This window comes from Alexandromys fortis, unplaced genomic scaffold (assembly GCF_014885135.2).
Source record: "Alexandromys fortis isolate MF-2015 unplaced genomic scaffold, M_Fortis_MF-2015_v1.1 scaffold_28, whole genome shotgun sequence".
Lineage (NCBI taxonomy): Eukaryota > Metazoa > Chordata > Mammalia > Rodentia > Cricetidae > Alexandromys > Alexandromys fortis.
In genome coordinates this window covers 6,792,180-6,804,827 of record NW_026067901.1, presented here as the reverse complement: position 1 = coordinate 6,804,827, position 12,648 = coordinate 6,792,180, and positions in this window count along the sequence as shown.

Below are 12,648 nucleotides of genomic sequence, written 5' to 3'. Positions count from 1 at the left end.
CGTATCCTATATGGGTGGAAAAGGACATTTCCCAGAGGCTATAATGGTTATTGAATAAAAATCCTAATGCCAGGGTGGGGCTACTTCCTATTAGCTGTTGACCAGGGAAGACCCCCAGGACCTATAAACCATAAAGATTATTTTCTACTGCTGTAAGATTTATGCCAAAACAAGAAAGTAAGACCTTATTGCTGAAGATACCTCTGACTGGAGAACATGAAGAAGAGAAGCGGAAGCTGAACTGGAAATTGCACCCTGCTAGCTGGCTTTCTGCATGCCAGAGCAGTGGGGCATGCAGGCTGTGGAGAATTGTCACCAACATTCCTGCTTGGTTATGGACCCTTTGTGCTAAAATACTGACATACCAGGTAGGATGTGTCTGCTTGTGCAGTAGTGGCTCAGTTATCATTGGTGAAACCAACAGCCCTCTGATGGGATTTATGGACGACCAGAACAGGGAGTTCACATCTGGTATTTAAGCCAAGACAATAATCTGTGGCTGGGAAGGTCATGGTCAATGGGGAAGCTACTTCTATTGCTTTACTAATTGGATGTGACTGGCTATCAAACTGCCGTCTAAACATGCATGTTTATGCCCATAGATCATAAGTGTTGTCAGCCTCAACCCCAACTCATAACAACTTGTGAAGCTTCTGAGAACAACCAATTGTTGTGGCAGCATGGCAGCCTAATTCTTAGCCATAGGTAGACATGTATAGTCACCCTCTCCAAGGCTGTGAAACTGAACCATTCCATCTCTCAGGGAAGCTTTTTAAGATGGAAAGTTAAGAACTCAAAATAGCTTTAGAAAATCCCTGAAACTGACCAGATTCACTAGGCCCCTCCCTCCCAGAGAAGCAATACAAAAAAGCCTCTGAAACCAGACTAGCTTTCTTAAAACAAACAAACAAATCACATGCCAGCTGAGCTGCCTAGAAGAGGTTTAGATCAGTTGAATTGCTTGGAAAAAAAACATCCACCTGTTGAGCTGTCTGCAGGCTGGGCAGCATGCTCCAGGCTCCCAACTTTGTGAGCTACTACCATGCATAGGTGAATTTTGGTGATGATGTTGTCTTTGAGTCATTTTTCCTCCTTTAACGCCTCACTCATGTTCCAGAGAGTAATCTCCAAATCATTGTTTTGCATTGGTCTCTCACGAGTTCCCTCTCTGGTGTGAGTAGATGTGTGTGTTGTGTCTCCCCAGGAATTTTTGTTATACAACATTCTCCATGTAAGGAGACTTGAACTTTGGCATATACAAGAAATATGATCACATTTCCATGTCTGGATTGGAGGTTTTGTGTAGGTGGCATTGAGGTGACCCCACCCTTGTGCTGAATGGGTCACTGTTATAGTTGTAAAACCTTCACAAGAGAGTTCTATGTTCCAGTTAGCTCCACCCCTGTGAAGCCATTCTGGTTGCCACCATTGTGTGACATCTATGTTTCTCCAAATCTTCTGTGGTCACAGTCTTGTGCTTTATTTGCTCTATTCCTCTTTTCAACACGTTTTTGCAATTTTGGAAGAAAAAATAAGGTTAATGTTTTGTAATAAATATCAAATGAAATATGAATTCAGAGTAGAATGTGAAAGAAGAGATTAAATCATTTCCTCCTCATTTTCCTTTCTTTGCCCTGCTCTGCCGCTGTTTATCTTGGGTTCCTCCTGCATCCCAGATGAGAGAGTGAAGGCATAGGGATTAAGAACAAGGTGGCTGGAAGGTCACCCTTTAGGGCTTTCTCTTTGCAGTGTTGAGTCCTTCTGAGTGACTCTTATATAACAACTTGACCAGTGAAGAAGCATAGCTTATTGAATATAGGTTTCTTACTAAAATGTCCATTGAAGTCTCTTATTTTGTCTTACAGAACATATAAATCTATCTATCTATCTATCTATCTATCTATCTATCTATCTATCTATCTATCATCAGTCTATCTATCTATATATCTGTCTTTGCCCTATCAGTTGTCTATCTATATGCATGAAATAACAATTAGTGAAGAAGAGGTCATGAATTTGAAGGAGAGCAGGGAAGGCCATGTAGGAGTTTGGAGGAAGGAATAGTAAGGTAGAAATGTTGCAATTATATTATAATATTAAAAACAAAATTGAAAAGGAAAGCCTTGAAATTAGAATGGATCAAACTCAATATAGAATATCAGGACTCAAAGGTAATGTAGAGGATCTAGATCAACCAAACAAGGAATATGAAATACATCATCAACAACAAAACACAGGAAAAGAACACACCAGAAATAGGTGACACCATGCAAAAACTAAGACTTGTCCTTGGAAACACGAAGTCCATCTTCACTCTCCTTCCAGCCCTCTGCTGCAATTTCCCCAGTCCCATTCTCAGCCCTGTAGCAATATGCTTGTGGGGTTGTCCTCTCATTCTGCTCGGTTTCCTGGGGGCTCCACTGAACCTTACCGTGGACCCAGCCTTCCTCCTTCATGAAGACACTCTCAGACTTCCCCATCTCAGCACCAGTTCCAGTCCATCAGCTTTCCTCTCGCCATCCCCAAATACCTAAAAGCACTTGGGACCCCCAGTAGCCAGACCTGGCAGGAATTCAGATAGGTTTTTACACTCTCCTTTCTATCCTTCATAATCATCTCTCCATTCTCACCCCCACACTGGTTAATAACTTGCTAACTGGTGTCCCTCCTCCAACCTCCCCTTCATTCAGTGGAGACTCCAGCTCTTGGTTCAGACCCAGGGTCCTATTTAGCCCTTTCATCTATCTCCCCAAATAACTCTTTGACTTATTGCACTTTACTTGTATGATCTCCTTTTTCAAATAAACCTGCAGTTCCTTGTGGGCACTACCTTTTAGTGTGAACAGGATCCCCTCAACTCTTTCCTGCAGCCTCTTTCAACATTTTCTCCTAAGCCACTCTTTTTTCTCTCTGCCACCCATCAGTCCACAGAAGCACTCTCCACCAGGCAACCCATAGCCTCACACTTCCCTAAGATGCAGAGAGTTCAACAGAAACCAAGAAATGGAACATCTACTCATCAAAGGAAAGAACAGATATCAACACCTAGAATTACAATCATGCTCACCTAGACACCAGCAAAAAAGTACCACCGTTAACATCAAAGACAATTATGTCTCTATCAGCATAGCAACCATATGACAGTAGGCAGAGCTGAAGACCAAGACAAGGACTTCAGGAATGCTGTTATGAATACGTTAGAGAGACTCAGAGGATCTGAATACTTCCCTCAACAAAGTCTATGAAAACACAAACAGTGGAATGGAGTGACAAAAGCATTTCAAGACAGAAAGAAGAAATAGAAACATGGAAGAAAACCCAAACTGAGATAAAACTATAAAGAAAAGTTTTTGAAGTCAAACAAAATCCTCTGAGGTAAGCCTTACCAACACAGATAAAATATAGAATCCGAGGCATTGGAGACAGAGTAGAATAAATGGATAGCCCAGTCAAATGACAAATTAAAAAGAATAAAAAAAGAAAAGAAGAGAGAGAGAGAGAGAGAGAGAGAGAGAGAGAGAGAGAGACCAGCAAAAAGAATCAAGTAAATCTGGGACACTATGGAAAGAGCATATTTGTGAATAAATCAGTGATTGGCCCATTAGCTCTAGTTTCTTATTGGCTATCTCTTACATCTTAGTTTAACCCATCTCCATTAATCTGTGCATCACCATGAGGTCGTGGCCTACCAGCAAAGTTTCAGCACATCTTTCTCTGGTGGTGGATCCATAGTGTCTCTGACTCTGCCCTTATTTCTCCCAGTTTTCAGTTCCTTCTTTCCAGCCTACCTAATTTCTGTCTTATCAACAGGCCAAGGCAGTTTCTTTATGCTTTAGTGGTAATCACAGCACACAGATGGGACTCCCACACCAAGTTCCAGCAAGTTCAAGGTCAAAGCACCAGTAAGTTTTTGCTCAAATCAGTTAGGAAGACTTAAATTTCCTACTGTTGAAAAACCTGTTGGCAAAGGCCCAAGTTGAGCTCTGAGTTGTATAGTTAAACAGTGAGCACGGTTGAGTAATGTGTGTGTGTGTGTGTGTGTGTGTGTGTGTGTGTGTGTGTGTGTTTGCAGGGTATGGGAAATAAGATCCTTGCTATGCAGGCCTGACTGGCTTCTACTTGAACTTGCAGTCATCCTCCTGCTTCAGCCTCCCACATTCTGGGATTACAGACATATACCACCAGGCCTATTTGGCCTATTTTTAAACAGGGTAATTTTCATAAACAAAATACTAAATGTTAGCAACATAAACATATGTAAAAAAGTTGAAGTCAGTTTCCCCTTTCTGGTTTCACACAGAAGTGGCTCTGGGCTGCTTGACTGAAGAGGATGTGTGCTGTTGGGCCAAAGGAAGCAAACCCTTGCTAGTGTTGGTGGGAGGGGTGATCAGGGGTGGCTCCCTTCAAGCCCACAGCTTGGGGCACGGATTGACAGGACAGCCCTAAGCTTAAACCAGAATGAAAACTGAGTCCTTCATTTCCCGTATCACAGCTAGACCACCCTGACTCAGAGGTACCAGAGAAGGATCCAGTCCCTAACTGATCAGATCAAATGAATCTCCTGCCAGCCTGGTGGCAAAAAAAGCTTGGTGTAAGAATTTAGTTAACTTAATGAAAATAGACAATGTTTGCAACAACTACATGTGTCCTCTGAGATCTGATGCTGCTTCTAAGAGTTCTTTTTGAGTGTAAAAAGTATGAGAATTCTTTAAAGTTTGTACAATGAACTTGCTCCTCAAACAAATATTTACTGAAGTACTTCTAAGTGGCCAGCATTTGAGATAATATATAGCTTGGCAGATATGCCATTGCTTGCAGCCTAGAGGCAGGTAAACCAATACAGAGCCACTAAGCACAGTATGCTGGGGATGTTGACAAGGAGAGACCAAAGGAGATAGGGGAGACTATTTTGTGCAAATGGAAGAAGTCAAACAAGACACTTTTCCTCCAGGACAGGCCTGGAGACAAAAGGATGAACATAAACATGGAGGAGAGAGTAGAATGAAGCTAAAGATGGGGCGTGAGCAGTAATGTGTCCCTAAGGACACCAGGGTCCAGGATGCCCGAGGCTCTGCATCTCCAGGATGCTGGAGAACTTGCTTGGGCAGCTGAGTGCCTGGTTCCTCCTCCTGTTGGGTCTTGTGTATACATTGCTACAGCTAGTGGTTCACTGGGAAAAGCATCTCTGATCTGGGAATTTCATGGCTTGTTATCTCAGTAAACAATGAGGGGTTTTGGTGCCCTACGTGTTCTTAAGGAGGAGGGCACAGTTCCTAGTTTGGTCCTTATCTTGAAAAGCCTCCTTTTCCTGAACTCTCTCTGCCCTGCTTCACTTCCTTTGTTGCAATATGAAATATCCCCATTTCAGTTGCCCAGGTCCACTTCTGTGTGAAATAGGGAAGGGGAAATGTCTACTTTCAATTTATGCTTGCCATTAGTGCTTAATATTTTGGTTTTGAAAGGAGTCTGCATTAAGAAACTGATCAGATTGACTATGGGACAGGGCAGAAGTCTACCAGACCATTCAGAAACACATAGGTCCAGGGACTTGGGTGGAGCCCTCCTGGGAGGTATGCTCAACAGGAAAAGACAGATCCTCCTTAGATAATAACCTGATGTGGTCATATTTAATATGTCATCTTCTACCAATTAATGTCATCAGCAATTAAAAAACTAAAGACAGTATAACATCAACTTTGTAGCCAGTAGCTCAAATTCAAGGAGTTTTATCTTACCAACAGCTTCAATTTCCATCTCTGTGGGCTGCTACTATTCATTCATGTAATATTCATTGAGTATCTATGTGGATTAAAGTCTAGACCAACTCTTAGCATATGAAGTGGAGGAAGACTCTGGTGTCGTGGAATTTGTGATGCCATCAATGGAGAAGAGTTAAGCGGTTTCCTACCTGGCAGTCACAAAGAGACTCTGAGAACATGTGCCTCAAGCATTCTCCCAAGGCTTGTTTAGAAGAATGTAGTGGTTAGTTGATGGTGAGGGGAGGAGGGACTGTCCCTGAGATGATGGTTTCCTGCTACGATCTGTGTGGATCCCCCCATCTGGTATGGGACCCACTGAGGTACAATGAACTGAAAGACAGATGTCAGACTTTAGAATGCCTTCTTATTATCCTGCCTCTGAACTAAGAGTCAGAGATATTAGCCTTAGTTCTGTATCTGTCAAGACAAGACTCAACACCCATTCCTGTTGGCATCTCATGCCTCAAGCACTTCTTGCCTGTTGGCACACAGATGACTATGTATTGTACAGCCCTAGGTAGCAAGAACCATGTCCAAATGATAGAGTTACTGATTTAAATTTCATCTTTACTACTTACCAAGACATTAATCCTCTGTCTTCCTAATGCTGCAACCTTTGAAATACAGTTCTTCATGTTGTGGTGGCCCCCATCGACAAAATTATTTTTGTTTCTATGTCATAACTGTAATTTTGCTACTGTTATGAAACATAATGTAAATATCTGTGTTTTCTGATGGTATTAGGGGACCTCTGTGAAAGTGTCTTTCATCCCCAAAAGGGTTGCAACCGACAGGTTGAGAGTCACTGTATTGTGACGAGCAAAATCCTGAAAAACCGGGTCACTAAATCTAAGGCTGTTTAAACCTGTTATAGCTATTGAAGTAATTTGTCACTGTGGATTTTGTTAGCGTGTTTACATCAGTGTTCTCTGAATACATACAATAATGCAGCCACACAAACCTAGATAACCCAGCCTACAGCACACCTAGGCTATGTGGTACATACTGTCTGTGTTCCAAGGCTTCAAACTTCTACAGTGTGTCATGACAGTAATAGTTTAGGCAATTATTGCATGATTGTATTTGTGTATCTAAAACATGGTAAGATAGGAAAGGTACGTGGTGGTATAAGGATGTAAGGTGGTGTGCCGCCATGCCTTCACCATGTGAGAACACATTCCTCTCTTCTACCGTGTGTAGTTGTAGCAAGAAGGCACAGTCATGAGTGAAACCTCTGCAGACACCAGATTTGCCTCTCCCTTCATCTTCAACTTCCCAGTCTATAGACTATGAAGATCAGTCTACGGCCCTAAGCATGTTGACAGTCAAAGTGGGTCTTGGAGCCCTGTCCTAGGTACTGATCTTTTCCTACAGTATAATTTTCTCTGGCGGATTTAATGTTTCTCTCTGGATCAGTTATTGGTATTAAGTTGTTTTAAAACTTATTTATAGCCATGTTTTGTCTCTTAGTCCTGACCAGCACATGGAGTCGTTTGCTAGTTGGATGGGACACAGACACGCAGCTGTTAATGATTCTGAAACTAAGCTTGTTCTGTATACTTCTGGTTAATGTAGATTATCAATATATTACATCTGGAAAGAACTGAGAGACAACTCTCGTGGACTGAAGACCAGTGACCCTCGAGAACTTCTCAAGGCCATCAGTGCCAGTTGGGAACTGCTGAGACATCCAGTTTTGTAGTCCATGCAGCTATGTTCTCAGGTTCGACAGTGTGAAGAGAGTCATTGTTGGACTCTGTGGCACCCACGGATTCCAAGCCATTCTGGTAAGTTCCCTTTATATTATATGCATATTCTATTGATCAGTTTTTCTGTGCTTCACATGTGGTGGGCATTGGTTTAGTGAATGTATCAGCCTCGTTCAATGCATAAGTTTTCATAATTTGAACTGCTCCATCAAATCCACAAGTTCATTCATTCTATGGTTAGAATGTATTTTCCAACCCTACTACACAACTCTATTCAGCCTCCATCATCTTGTTCTAGGGATCATTCCATAGTCTTCAAACATATCATCTTTTTTGGTGTTTTTCTTTTCAGTCCATTATTTTAACCTTAAAACAATAATCCCTTCCACAGTCATCACTTGGAAAGTACAATCTTTCACGCCCTTCTCTCAAGCAAGACTTGACTCCACAGTGGCCAGCCTGTGACTCTTGGGTAAAGCCCAGATTGCCTAACAGGACTCAAAAGATCCACAAGGGACAAGCTTGCCTCATGTTCCTGGATTTATTTGCAATATCTTAGAATCATGCTGCAGTTCAACTACTAATTCTGCCTGCAGAGTGAAGGCTGTACTCTTGAATCTAGTGTCCCTACTGATGACAGTCAGGCCTCTCAGGGCTGTTGTCACTTCAACAGAACTGTGACCTTCCCTTCTTTGAGACTCATTCTTCTGTCTTTTCTGGACATTTGTTCCTTTATCCATCCCATAGCTTGACGATCCCATAGAAGACTACCAGCACTCCAGTTCCACTTTTATAAAGAATACAATTGACATAGTGTGAGCTCAGAAAAGTCCCCCACACTCAGAGTCTGTCTTGGAGGAACTGGCCTTGTAACAACTCTCTGGCTCACATTCCTTCTTATCTGTAGCCATAATAAACACTACCAGGTTTCTGGAATCCTTCACTATGTCTTTTACCTCCAAGACTTTGAGAAGAACATAGAAGAAACCTTTCCCTCAATTTGCTTTCCTATTTAAAACATTTCCTTTCCCTTTTAATGTATTTAGACTTCAGCAAATGTCTATGTGCCAATTCTGTTAACTTTTGATAGTGTCTCACATTTAATAGATTTCTTTCTTTGTTGAGGCAGGATCTTATAAAATAGTCATCCTGGCTTTCTGGAATTTACTATGTAGACTAGTGATTGTCCTGCCTCAGCCTCCCAAGTGTTGGAACTAAAGGTACATCGTCACACCTAGTATAGCAGGTTGTTAATAAACATTTGCCATCATCATTCATTCATTCATTCATTCATTTACATCTTAGAAATAGGGCAATTTTGCCAGAGGATTGAAAATCAGTGTTAAGGCAATGGTCTCATGCTTCCCTGGACCCAAATTAACCTTAGTACTGGTTTTCCTAGGTAGGCATTTTTCAAGTTTGTTTCTTGTTTTCTGTACTCTCATGGTTCAACCTCTTGCAGAGGACTCGGGTTTTCTTCCTAGCAGTCACACAGTGGCTCACAGTCATCTGTAACTCTAGTTCCATGGACTATAGGGCCTTCTCCTGCCCTCTTCAGGCATTAGATGCAAGCAAAACACACATATAAAATAAAAAAATAAAGTCTTTAACGGTGTATGTTTTATCTCAAGAACCATTGCCTTCCTTCAAAGTGATTTCAGGGACTCCTTTTGGTCTTTTTCAGCTTTTCCTCTGGGTTCTGTGGGATCTGAAGTCTGCTCCAGCAGTTTTTACATGCTGGATGGCAACAGCAATATGGTCGTTTGGTGGAGGGAATAATTTTCTGTTCTGGTTTAATAATGATCTTCTTGTGCAATTGAAAATATAAATTTCCCAACTGTTTGTGGCAATGCACTTTTAGTTTTCCTCCTAGTAGGATGCACTTTCGGGGTGACTGATTTGAGGAAAATGACGGCATAAGAATGTAGAAATAGTAAGAAGTGAGTAGGAACACATTCCAAAGTTACTTCAAATGTAAAATGTAATCCTTCATCAATTAACCAAAACACCCAGAGACCAACCCCACTTGTAAATCTCTTGTTATTCCCACACAGACAAGCTGAGGGAAGGGGCAGGTATTCTGCAGAGGACCTTTCAGGGTCACCTTGGGGCAGATCATTTTCAGGGCAGCACCTCTGTTACCCAATCTCACGATCAGCTTCCTGCTCTTAACTTTGCCGGTAGACACTCTCCACACTTCCCCTTGAGTGTGCCACCTTCTCTCCTTCCTCTCTACCCACCCCTTTCTCTTGTTCCCATGTTCCTCTTGCTCCTTGACACTTAACATTCCTTGCACGTTCAGTATTTGGTATACTTCTCAGAAAGGTGTAGTTCTTTCCTTTGCTTCTGTCATATTACTATGTGATAGTTTTCCTAATTGACAGTGGGATATTTCGGCATAGAGACGGAGATTTTTGGTTTTCCCCCACCACAGAGCAAAGTCATAGTATGTATATAATAGCTAACAGTCTAATAACTGGACACTCTGAAAGAGCTTGTTTTGTAGTAAACTTTTGTCTTCTTATTAATCTGTATGACTCCTCTAAGGTAATTAACCAACTACATATTAAATGTCCCACAAAGATGTATGCTTCTAATAGTGAGATTAATTCAATTCTTTCATTTGTGATAATGGATAGCATCTGAAGAAGTTAGTAACTATGGGACTGGTGGTAAAAGGTTAACATCTTTCTCTATTTGCAAAGTAAGCACATCTATACCTTTGCTTTACAGCGGTCCTTATATATGGTAAGGATTTGTAACTACATTCTATCATTAAATCATTGACTTGTCAAAACAGTGCTTCTCAAAAGAAACTTGATATAATTTTTCCTCTAAGGAATGCAATATAAAGACTCATAGTCTTATTTATCTTCATATTATTTTAGCAGCAGAGCTTTGGTACCATTGATCATACCATTTCATTTAATCTAACAAATATTTCTTGATTACCTATATTAAGTCCAGCAATATGAAAGCAATGGCCTGTTGAGGGGAAAACCTATGTAAGATATTTCTCTCTGTTACTCTTAATATTCAAAGGCAGTAAAAATTTTAATTCCACATGGTGGCCAGTGCCAGCAAATCCCAACCCTTAAAGCTGGAGCAGGAGGACAAGGCTTTTAAGGCCAACAACTCTGTCTCAAAATGAAAAGAAACAGCACAAACAAACAAACAAACAAACAAACGAGAACTTATCACTGGCATTTAACTCTCAGAGATGGCAGACACTCTCCTGTTCTACTGCCAGAGAGTAACCTGTGTTTGACAGTAAAAACATTCTTTCTGCCAGTATACTGAAAATGCAGTTATAAATGTGCATTTACTGCATAAACTGGAAAAGATGCTTTCAGAGAATGTGAGCCTCATGTAATGGCTGGATGGCTTCCCTCTGGTTGGAGGAAAATTGACCCAGAAAGAGAAAGTCATTGGAACTGCACTGGGGCCTGAGATCCCATTATCATGTAGTTCAGTTCTATCTCGGAGTCATATCTTGATGAGTTATTTTATCCCCTAATCTACACTTCTATTATTTTATCATCCATGTCTCTAATCATGAGGTGGCTGCTCTGTCCTGGGGACTACTGTGGAGTGTGGGTAGAGTCAAATGTAGAATATCATCATGGAGTTGACAGTCCTCATGAAGGTTTTGAGAATCAGGTGACTGAGGCTATTGTTTGTAGTCTATTCAGTGTCTCCCAGGGTATCAAGGAATTCTGTTTGAGTTTCTGCTTTGTTTGTGTTGTTTGTGTAAAATGTTTCTTAGTGTGTTGTGTTGTTAAAGTCAGATCATGCAAATGAGTTTTTCTCAGTTCAGCCCTTACTCCCTTGCTTTTGTTATTACCTAGACTGCACTGAGTGTACACTGCCCCTGGAGCCACATCCAGTTCCAACTTTTCTTCCATTAGAGCAAAAGACTGTGTTTTCCAGTTTTCTTTCCATTACTATTGATATTATTTTGCAGTGCGGAGGATCTAACCTAGAGTCTTTTCAATACCAAGCAAATGCTCTACTGTGGAACAACATAGCCCTACCTTAATTTTAAAGATGTGTGTTTGAAGTGTGTGTGTGCACGTGTGTGTGTGTGTGTGTGTGTGTGTGTGTGTGTGTAAAACATTGCAGGTACCTGAGGAAGCCAAAAGAGGGCATCAGATCCTTTGTAGAGGAAACCAAATAAAGCCCTTCCTCCCCAATTGCTTTACCTAGTGGTGTTTCATCGTAGCAAAAGTAACCCTAAGGAGGACACAATGCAGCTGCTCCCACCCTTCAAGAGCTTGGATTACAGGTGTATGCTACCATCTGAATTGAGTTGTTTATTATCCTACTTTCATAGACAATTCAGAACAACCTGCCCAGGGAAGTACTGTCTGCTGAGGGCTCAGCTCTCCCACATCACTGATTAGGAAAATGCCCCACAGACTTTCCTAGAGATCAAACTAATGGAGGTGCTATTTCACCTGAGGTTCCTTCTTCCAGATGTCCCTAGCTTGTCTGAGTTGGCAGAGCACTAGCCAGCATAGGATGAGACCATGCATGTTTCATAATATTAAAAATACTGTGATTATGTGACGTTTGTCCCATCATAACTTTTTATTATGGAAGAATATCAAGACCAAAGCATGCACACACATAACTGAGGCCACTTTGAACTGAACAAAGATGCCAAAAACACAATCTGGAGGAAATAAAGCAAATTTAACAGAGTAAATAAGTTGTCTGTGCTCAGAAGAATGAAACTAGACTGATGTCTATCACTTTGCACAAAAACTAACAGCAAATGATCAAAGACCCAAATGTGAAACCCAAACACTGAAATTGCTGGAAGAAACATAGGCAGTGTGCTACATGACATAGGTGTAGGGAAGTACATCGTGAATAAGACTCTTATTTGTTCAAGAATAAAGGCCAACAATTGACAAGTGGGACTTCATGAAACTAAAAAACTTCTTCACAGCAAAAGGAGCAACCAGCCAGGTGAAGAGGAAGCCCACAGAATGGGCGATCATCTTTGCCATCTAGACATCTGACGGAGGACCACCGTCCAGAATAAATATATGAAACACTATAAAGATCATGAATTAAAGAAATGACCCATACAAACATGGACCTGGATCCTGAACAGAGAGTTCACAAAAGAAGAAAAAAAAAAACGTAACTAAGAAATATCTTTTTTAAATGCT